At 46.4% G+C, this 11,024-nt stretch overlaps 1 protein-coding gene across 3 annotated transcripts in view; it reads left to right on the top strand.

The window, feature by feature from the left end:
- The window catches only part of LOC137640261 (pseudouridylate synthase 1 homolog), a 130,905-nt gene that overhangs the window by 102,330 nt on the left and 17,551 nt on the right, over window positions 1–11,024 (top strand). The gene's annotated exons all lie outside the window — the stretch shown is intronic.

Here is an 11,024-nt window from a genome sequence, read left to right as displayed (position 1 = left end):
TCAATATTAAACTTAGCCGGTGATCATATAGCTGATTCACACCCAGGGGGGTGGGTAGAGACCAGCATTACATGTTTACATTATTATGAGCTAAGTATTTTGTATTTCATTTTAGCAGTTATTCAAAATAACAAACATAAAATAAATAAGTACCTGGTAAGGAAGTCGACTTGAACAATTACTCTGCCTTTTTAAGTATGTCTTCCTTACGGAGCCTCGCGATCCTCTTAGGATGCTGAGCGACCCCTAGGATCTGAAGTATCAAGGGTTGCAACCCATACAACAGGACCTCATCAAAACCTCTAATCTAGGCGCTTCTCAAGAAATGACTTTGACCACCCGCCAAATCAAGTAGGATGCGAAAGGCTTCTTAGCCTTCCGGACAACCCAAAAACAATAATAAAACATTTCAAGAGAAAGATTAAAAAGGTTATGGAATTAGGGAATTGTAGTGGTTGAGCCCTCACCCACTACTGCACTCGTTGCTACGAATGGTCCCAGAGTGTAGCAGTTCTCGTAAAGAGACTGGACATTCTTAAGATAAAAAGACGCGAACACTGATTTGCTTTTCCAATAGGTTGCGTCGATTATACTTTGCAGAGATCTATTTTGTTTAAAGGCCACGGAAGTTGCGACAGCTCTAACTTCGTGTGTCCTTACCTTCAGCAAAGCTTGGTCTTCCTCATTCAGATGGGAATGAACTTCTCGTATTAACAGTCTGATAAAATAGGATAAAGCATTCTTTGACATAGGCAAAGATGGATTCTTAACTGAACACCATAAAGCTTCAGACGGGCCTCGTAAAGGTTTTTAAATAGAACTTAGGAGCTCTTACAGGACATAAGACTCTTTCTAGTTCATTTCCAACCATACGATAAGTTTGGAATATCGAACGATATTGGTCAAGGCCGAGAAGGCAGCTCGTGTTTGGCTAGAAAACCAAGTTGTAGAACATGTAGCCGTTTCGGATGAGAATCCGATGTTCTTGCTGAAGGCATGAATCTCACTGACTCTTTTAGCTGTGGCTAAGCATATCAGGAAAAGAGTCTTAAAGGTGAGATCTTTCAGGGAGGCTGATTGTAGCGGTTCGAACCTGTCTGACATAAGGAATCTTAGTACCACGTCTAAATTCCAACCAGGTGTAACCAAACGACGCTCCTTCGTGGTCTCAAAAGACTTAAGGAGGTCCTGTAGATCTTTATTGTTGGAAAGATCTAAGCCTCTGTGACGGAAGACTGATGCCAACATGCTTCTGTAACCCTTGATAGTGGGAGCTGAAAGAGATCGTTCTTTCCTCAGATATAAGAGAAAGTCAGCTATTTGAGTTACAGAGGTACTGGTCGAGGATACGGATACTGACTTGCACCAGTTTCGGAAGATTTCCCACTTCGATTGGTAGACTCTAAGGGTGGATGTTCTCCTTGCTCTAGCAATCGCTCTGGTTGCCTCCTTCGAAAAGCCTCTAGCTCTCGAGAGTCTTTCGATAGTCTGAAGGCAGTCAGACGAAGAGCGTGGAGGCCTTGGTGTACCTTCTTTACGCGTGGCTGACGTAGAAGGTCCACCCTTAGGGGAAGTGTTCTGGGAACGTCTACTAGCCATCGAAGTACCTCGGTGAGCCATTCTCTCGCGGGCCAGAGGGAAGCAACTAGCGTCAACCTTGTCCCTTCGTGAGAGGCGAACTTCTGCAGTACCTTGTTGACAATCTTGAACGGAGGGAATGCATATAGATCTAGATGTGACCAATCTAGTAGAAAGGCATCTATATGAACTGCTGCTGGGTCCGGGATTGGTGAGCAAAATATTGGGAGCCTCTTGGTCATCGAGGTTGCGAAGAGATCTATGGTTGGCTGGCCCCAGGTGGCCCAAAGTCTCTTGCATACATCCTTGTGGAGGGTCCATTCTGTTGGAATTATTTGTCCCTTCCGACTGAGACAATCTGCCATGACATTCAAGTTGCCTTGGATGAACCTCGTTACTAGTGAGATGTCTAGACCTTTTGACCAGGTGAGGAGGTCCCTTGCGATCTCGTACAATGTCAGAGAGTAGGTCCCTCCTTGCTTGGAGATGTACGCCAAAGCCGTGGTGTTGTCCGAGTTCACCTCCACCACTTTGCCTTGAAGGAGAGACCTGAAGCTTTCCAGGTCAGACGTACTGCCAGTAGCTCCTTGCAGTTGAAATGCATTGTCCTTTGACTCGAGTTCCATAATCCCGAGCATTCCCTACCGTCTAATGTCGCACCCCAGCCTACGTCCGATGCGTCCGAGAAGAGAACGTGGTTGGGAGTCTGAACAGTCAGGGGAAGACCCTCTCTAAGGTTGATATAGTCCTTTCACCAAGTCAGACAAGACTTTATCTTTCCGGAAACCGGGATCGAGACCGCTTCTAGCGTCTTGTCCTTTTTCCAGTGAAAAGCTAGATGGTATAGAAGAGGACGGAGGTGTAGTCTTCCTAGTGACACAAATTGATCCACGGATGACAGTGTCCCTACCAGACTCATCCACAGCCTGACTGGGCAGCGTTCCTTCTTCAGCATCTTCTGGATGGATAGCAGGGCTGGGGGTTGATCGTCTTGTTCAGCAACGTCCTCATCAGAGGGTTCCTCATCCGAAACTGATGAGGAAACGGCAACGGAGTGGGCAACGTCTGACTCGCTGAATCCGGTCGCACTGGTGGATGCGTGACGGAGCCGGACGCAATATCATGGCACTGCTGCACAGTCTGTGAACTGTCAACAACCATGGGTGCGCGAGGAAGTACAGCGTCAACCCGAAACTGTCTAGACTGTCTGGGTTGTGCAGTCAACACCCTACCGGGTTGCTGAGGTTGACGCACTGCGTCACAACAAGTCACCTCTGCTGGTTGTTGAACGTCTTCCTAGTGACACACTGAACGTCAACAACCACCTCCGAGCGTCGCTTAACGTCAACGTGCGACTGGCAACCCACACTGGGTCGCATCGGTGGAGGAACCACCTCAACTGGCAGACGCGAGTAGGATACCTCAGCGTCAACAGGGCGCACAACCAACCGGTTGGAAGGTTGTTGGCCAGAAGGTTCTTCTCCGCCTTTAAGTCCTCTATCAAGGACACAAGCTTGGACTGCATGTCTTGCAGCAAAGCCCATTTAGGGTCTACGGGAGCAGGTGTGGCAACAGACGGGGTTAGCGACTGAGGCGGAACCATTTACCATCCCTGGAAGCCTTGTTATGTGTGACATAATAGTACAGCAAAACTTCAAAGGCTCGACAAAAGTTGAGAAGTTGACCTGTAAACAACTTGGAGCGTCTCCTGGCTAGGTGCCAGGGCGAGTCTACCAGAATTGAGAAGTCTATCTGGGCAGAGGCATGAACTCCCAAGCCGAGAACTTCTCTCGTGTCCTATCAGACTCTCGCTCTATAAGCCAGTTTAAAAGAAGGGAAATCAAAGGCTGTATCCCTAAAACTCCTCCTGGTGCAAAAACCAGTCGCCTAGCCATCGTAACGCTCTCTAGGAGAGCGAGAGAGCACTAGCTTAACAACAACGGCTTCGAAGTAGCTAGGCCTAGTGTAAGTTCTGACGTTTAGGCGAACGAGGAGCAGCAGTTACAAGATCCGGACGAAGATCCTTAAAAAATCATCATGATTTAATTAAAGTCCATAGGAGGCTAAGCAGCTTAAGGCTCCTCTCCAAATGACAGAGTCCTCAAAGGAATATCAGTAGGAGGGAGAACAGCACTTTCTCATCTACAGGAACCTTGTCCGATAAAAGCTAGGTTATCTCAGTGAGTCTCTCACTGGTGCATTAGTAGCAGACCAGAAGGCAACGTCATGTAACTGCTTGACAGTCTGTGAACTGTCAACAACTGAACTGTCAACCACAACAGGTGCGTGAGGACATACAGCACTGGTGCATTAGTAGCAGACCAGGAGGCAACGTCATGTAACTGCTTGACAGTCTGTGAACTGTCAACAACTGAACTGTCAACCACAACAGGTGCGTAAGGACATACAGTGTTCACTCGAGACTGCTTTGACTGTCTATACTGAGCAGTCAAAACAACTCTAGAATGCGGAGGTTGACGCACCGCGTCAAAACAAAACAACTTAGGTTGTTGTTGTAACTCGCGAACGTCAACGGAGGGTTCCGTGCGTCGCTGAACGTCAACATGCGGCTGGCAGGGTACACTGCGCATGGGTGGCGGGACTCTCACAGCTGGAGTGCGGGAGAAGGTAGCCTCAGCGTCAACGGAACGCACAACCGTAGTTGGTTGTAGGCTAACGGGTGCAGCGTCAACCTTCTCCGCACGAAAGTCCTGCATTAAAGATGTTAACTGTGTCTGCATGGTCTGCAGCAAAGACCACTTAGGGTCTACAGTAGCAGGTGCGGCAACAGACGGTGTTACTGCCTGTTGCGGTACCGCTTTGCCTCTCTTAGGAGGTGAGCAGTCGTCGGAAGACTGCAGCGAGTCCGAACTGACCCAGTGGCTACAACTGGGCCGTTGGACTTGCGCGGAAGGGACCGACTTGCGCTTAATAAGCTGCGAGACCTTGGTCCATGGTTTCTTACGAGAAACCTCTTCCGCAGACGAGAAGTAAATGGGCTCTCTCGTCTTTGTGTGGGTGGGGCGATCTTGGGTAGATACGCCCGAAACCACGGAGGGAAACGTCTGTTCGTTGATCAAGGCCTGACGAACCCATAAGTCGTTCGACATTACTTCTCCCCTGGGCTTGGGAGCTTGCAAGAGGTCCCGGACTAGGTGAACGACAGGCACGAACAGACGAACCCTCGGACGCAACACTGTAACACTTTGCGCATATCACTTTATCGATTTTCTGTTTTGCACTTATTTCACTGAAATCGAAACTTTTACTGATTTCTACCTGAAACACGCAATTCTACCCTTCATTAAAAGGTAGTAATTGCGAAAACAGTCGTATAATGCAGCTCATTAATACTAGCAAAAACAGAAAACATATATAAAGATAAAGAATTCAGTGGCTGGGAAAGAGACTAAACACTAGTTCAAATAAACTACGTTTACAATCTCTCACCGCACAAAGCCTGGGGACAAGAATAAAACCCTAGAAACGTTTTACCTTCTTCCCCGTACAGCGACTAGGGAGGAGAGTAACACGAGAACAACGTTACCCGCTTGAACGGAACGTTTTTTCTCCTCTCTCTCCCTCCGTCTCTATCTCTCTCTCTCTTTCTCTCTTGATTTCGCACCTGAGAGAAGAGCCCAATTATATATCGTCAAAAAAACATGTTATTTGGCTAAAGGAAAAAACTGAAAGGTTTTCCAAATAAAAAGTTCCTTTAATTTAGAATTTAAACCATTTAAGCTAAGAAAGAATGAACGAAACGTCAGAATCGATTTACTCTTACTGCAAAGTGAAACCGTGATACACTCTCTCTCTATCGTAACGATAGAGCGCATGTTGAACGTCCTGAACGTCAACAACTGCGTAGTCTAAAAAACTAAACGTTAGTTCATCTTTGAAAACAGTACGAAGACTATCAAAGAAATTCTTTCATAAAACATTAAATTTAAAAAGTTTTAAATTCTTTAAAGGCTAAATACGATATAACGGGCTCAACGTTGATTAACTTCGGTTCCAAGTTAGGACCGCCTACTATCAGGAAAGGTCGCATATAAACAAAACATAAAAATTTATTTTTATATGTTTATAATAAATGGAAAGTTAATCGAAGAGGCCTAATAAAGGCGGAGAGATATAAAATATATAGATCTATAACGTGTTAAGCAAAATTACTAAAAACCTAAACACACTTCCGTCTAAGGGAAGGGTCGGCCATTTAAAAGTGAAAGAGAGTCCATACTCTCTTTGTCACCATAATTAAATCTATCCAAAACGAGTTCAAGTTTTGAGATGAAGATAAAACCCCTGCATAGCGAAAGCTCAAAACTAGAATAGTGTACTTCACCAAATAGTTGTGAAAACAAATCCAGTTAGTAACAGCGTATTAGTAGGTCTTGTCAGTAGCCCGACAGAGAGAAAATTGGTTCTTTGTTTACTTGGAGTACTAAGTACCTGCTCGACAGATGGCGCTGTTGATGTACACCCCCACCTGCATAGCGATCGCTGGCGTATTTTGACCGTAGGTTTTTCTGTCGAGCAACAGAGTTGCAGCTATATGATCACCGGCTAAGTTTAATATTGAAAAGTACAGATTTCTTTGCCATAACTACAGTGATAAATTTTACCCGTCAATCTGCTAATCAGCCTACATTCAAGTCAAACCTTCAAAGCCCCTTCAACTAATTTCAAAATAAGTCTCTTTTTTCCTAAAATTCCCTTACACTAATTTTAAATTGGTCTCTTTTTTCCTAAAATTATGAGATAAAAATAACTGCAAATACCAAATACAGTCACAACACTGAACTTGGAATTTAAATCTTCCATCTACAAAGTAAAATGATATTTTAATTATAAAATAAATTTTTGAATATACTTACCCGGTGAATATATATAGCTGCAACTCTGTTGCTCGACAGACAAAAAACAGTAAAAACTCGCCAGCGATCGCTATACAGGTTGCGGGTGTGCCCACCAGCGCCAACTGTCGGCCAGATACCATACTCGATGTAAACAAAGACTTAATTTCTTCTCATCCCACTGCGTCTCTATTGGGGAGGAAGGGAGGGTCGTTTAATTTATATATTCACCGGGTAAGTATATTCAAAAATTTATTTTATAATTAAAATATCATTTTTAAATATTTAACTTAGCCGGTGAATATATATAGCTGATTCACAGCCAGGGTGGTGGGTAGAGACCAGTTAAATATGTTTACATCGTATAAGCTAAGAGTTTTTATTTCATTTTGGAAGTTATCAATATAAAAAAAACAAAATAAATAGGTACCTGGTAAGGAAGTCGACTTAGACGATTACTCTGCCTTGTAAGTACGTCTTCCTTACGGAGCCTCGCGATCCTCTTAGGATGCTGACAGACCCCTAGGAGCTGAAGTATCAAGGGCTGCAACCCATACAACAGGACCTCATCAAACCCCTAATCTGGGCGCTCTCAAGAAATGACTTTGACCACCCGCCAAATCAACCAGGATGCGAAAGGCTTCTTAGCCTTCCGGACAACCCATAAAAAACAACATTAAAAACATTTCAAGAGACAGATTAAAAGGATATGGAATTAGGGAATTGTAGTGGTTGAGCCCTCACCCACTACTGCACTCGCTGCTACGAATGGTCCCAGTGTGTAGCAGTTCTCGTAAAGAGACTGGACATCTTTCAAGTAAAATGACGCGAACACTGACTTGCTTCTCCAATAGGTTGCGTCCATTATACTTTGCAGAGATCTATTTTGCTTAAAGGCCACGGAAGTTGCTACAGCTCTAACTTCGTGCGTCTTCACCTTAAGCAAAGCTCGGTCTTCCTCACTCAGATGTGAATGAGCTTCTCGTATTAACAATCTGATAAAGTATGACAAAGCATTCTTTGACATAGGTAAGGATGGTTTCTTAACTGAACACCATAAAGCTTCAGATTGGCCTCGTAAAGGTTTAGTACGATCTAAATAGAACTTAAGAGCTCTAACAGGGCATAAGACTCTTTCTAGTTCATTGCCTACGATCTCCGATAAGCTGGGAATATCGAAAGATTTAGGCCAAGGCCGAGAAGGTAGCTCATTTTTGGCTAGAAAACCAAGTTGCAGCGAACAAGTAGCTTTTTCCGACGAAAATCCGATGTTCTTGCTGAAGGCATGAATCTCACTGACTCTTTTAGCCGAGGCTAAGCATACCAGGAAAAGAGTCTTAAGAGTGAGATCTTTCAGGGAGGCTGACTGTAAAGGCTCAAACCTGTCTGACATGAGGAATCTTAGTACCACGTCTAAATTCCACCCAGGAGTAGCCAAACGACGCTCCTTAAGTGGTCTCAAAAGACTTAAGGAGGTCTTGCAGATCTTTATTGTTGGAAAGATCTAAGCCTCTATGCCGGAAGACCGATGCCAACATGCTTCTGTAGCCCTTGATAGTGGGAGCTGAAAGGGATCGTCCTTTTCTCAGGTATATGAGAAAATTAGCTATTTGGGCTACAGAGGTACTGGTCGAGGATACAGAAACTGACTTGCACCAGTCTCGGAAGACTTCCCACTTCGATTGGTAGACTCTAATGGTAGACGCTCTCCTTGCTCTAGCAATCGCACTGGCTGCCTCCTTCGAAAAGCCTCTAGCTCTCGAGAGTCTTTCGATAGTCTGAAGGCAGTCAGACGAAGAGCGTGGAGGCTTTGGTGTACCTTCTTTACGTGTGGCTGACGTAGAAGGTCTACTCTTAGAGGAAGACTTCTGGGAACGTCTACTAACCATCGAAGTACCTCGGTGAACCATTCTCTCGCGGGCCAGAGGGGAGCAACTAACGTCAACCTTGTCCCTTCGTGAGAGGCGAACTTCTGCAGTACCTTGTTGACAATCTTGAACGGTGGGAATGCGTAGAGATCCAGATGTGACCAATCTAGGAGGAAGGCATCTATATGTATTGCTGCTGGGTCCGGGACTGGAGAGCAATAGATTGGAAGCCTCTTGGTCAGCGAGGTTGCAAAGAGATCTATGGTTGGTTGACCCCAAGTGGCCCAAAGTCTCTTGCACACATCCTTGTGGAGGGTCCATTCGGTTGGAATTACTTGCCCTTTCCGACTGAGACAATCTGCTATGACGTTCAAGTCGCCCTGGATGAACCTCGTTACTAGGGAGATGTCTCGACCTTTTGACCAGATGAGCAGGTCCCTTGCGATCTCGTACAACGTCAGTGAGTGGGTACCTCCTTGTTTGGAGATGTACGCCAAGGCCGTGGTGTTGTCCGAGTTTACTTCCACCACTTTGCCTCGAAGGAGATACTCGAAGCTTTTCAAGGCCAGATGAACTGCCAACAGCTCCTTGCAGTTGATATGCATGCTCCTCTGACTCGAGTTCCACAGACCTGAGCATTCCCGACCGTCCAGCGTCGCGCCCCAGCCCAAGTCCGATGCGTCCGAGAAGAGAACGTGGTTGGGTATCTGAACAGCCAGGGGAAGACCCTCTCTTAGGTTGATATTGTCCTTCCACCAAGTCAGACAAGACTTTATCTTTCCGGAAATCGGGATCGAGACCGCTTCTAGCGTCTTGTCCTTTTTCCAGTGAAAAGCCAGATGGAATTGAAGAGGACGGAGGTGTAGTCTTCCTAGTGATACAAATTGCTCCAGGGATGACAGCGTCCCTACCAGACTCATCCACAGCCTGACTGAGCAGCGTTCTTTCTTCAGAATCTTCTGGATGGATAGCAGGGCTTGATCTATTCTGGGGGCCGACGGAAAAGCCCGAAAAGCTTGACTGTGAATCTCCATCCCTAAATACAGAATAGTTTGGGATGGGACCAGCTGCGACTTTTCCAAATTGACTAGGAGTCCCAATTCCTTGGTCAGATCTAGAGTCCACTTGAGATCCTTCAGACAGCGACGACTGGAAGAGGCTCTGAGAAGCCAGTCGTCCAAATAAAGGGAGGCTCGGATGTCCGATAAATGGAGGAATTTCGCCACATTCCTCATCAGCCTCGTAAATACGAGAGGAGCTGTGCTTAGGCCAAAGCACAGGGCCCGAAACTGGTAAACCACATCTTCGAAGACGAATCTCAGAAAATGGGGATGTGGAAGTAGGTGTCCCTTAGGTCTAGCGAGACCATCCAGTCTTCCTTTCTGACCGCTGCTAAGACTGACTTTGTGGTCTCCATGGAGAACTTCGTCTTTGTGACAAAGACATTCAGAGCACTGACGTCTAGCACCGGTCTCCAACCTCCTGTCTTCTTTGATACTAGGAAGAGACGGTTGTAAAATCCCGGTGATCGAAAGTCCGAGACTTTGACCACCGCTCCCTTCTCTAGCAAAAGAGACACTTCCAGTTTCAGGGCTTGTCTCTTTTCTTCCTCTCTGTACCTGGGAGAGAGATCGATGGGGGACGTCGCTAGAGGGGGTTTGCGTACAAAAGGGATTTTGTACCCCTCTCTGAGTAACTTCACAGATTGTTGATCTGCGCCTCTCTTCTCCCAGGCTTGCCAGAAGTTCTTGAGTCTGGCTCCTACTGCTGTCTGAAGTTGCGGGCAGTCAGACTCTGCCCTTAGAGGACTTGGATCCTTTCCTCTTCCCTCGCTTCCCTTCGGCACGAGCACCTCCTCTGCTGGAGGCTCTGCCACGAAAGGGCGGAATAAAGCGAGACGCTGGAGTGTCTATCCTCGGTCTAGCAGACAATGTAGGCAAAGGGGGAGCTTTGCGAGCCGAGGACGCAACTAGATCGTGGGTGTCCTTCTGAACTAAAGATAAGGCAATTTCCTTTACCAAGACTTCAGGAAACAGGCACTTGGAAAGGGGAGCAAAGAGTAGCTCAGATCTTTGGCATGGCGTCACTCCAGCAGACAGGAAAGAACAGAGAGACTCTCGCTTCTTCAGGACTCCGGACGTGAATGAGGCGGCTAGCTCGTTGGACCCATCACGGACGGCCTTGTCCATGCAGGACATAATGAGCAAGGAAACATCCTTATCTGCAGAAGAGATTTTCCTGCTCAGGGCTCCTAAGCACCAGTCTAGGAAGTTAAAGACTTCGAAAGCCCTAAATATCCCTTTAAGAAGGTGGTCCAGGTCCGATGGTGACCAACAAATCTTCGAGCGTCTCATGGCAAGGCGGCGGGGAGAGTCTACAAGACTTGAGAAGTCGCCCTGGGCAGAGGCAGGAACTCCCAAGCCGAGAACTTCTCCCGTGGCATACCAGACGCTCGATCTAGACGAGAGTTTAGATGGGGGAAAGGCAAATGCTGTCTTCCCTAAACTCTTCTTAGACTCTAACCAGTCTCCCAACAGCCGCAAAGCTCTCTTGGATGAGCGAGAGAGAACGAGTTTAGTAAAGGCAGGTGCGGTAGCAGGCACGCCTAATACAAACTCTGACGGCGGCGAACAAGGAGCCACAGAAACAAAGTGGTCAGGGAACAACTCCTTAAATACAGCCATGACTTTTCTAAAGTCCAATGATGGTTGAGTTGCCTTAG

Source organism: Palaemon carinicauda, chromosome 4 (genome assembly GCF_036898095.1).
Source record: "Palaemon carinicauda isolate YSFRI2023 chromosome 4, ASM3689809v2, whole genome shotgun sequence".
Lineage (NCBI taxonomy): Eukaryota > Metazoa > Arthropoda > Malacostraca > Decapoda > Palaemonidae > Palaemon > Palaemon carinicauda.
Note: the sequence above shows the minus strand (reverse complement) of the source record. Positions and strands in the feature narration are given on the sequence as shown.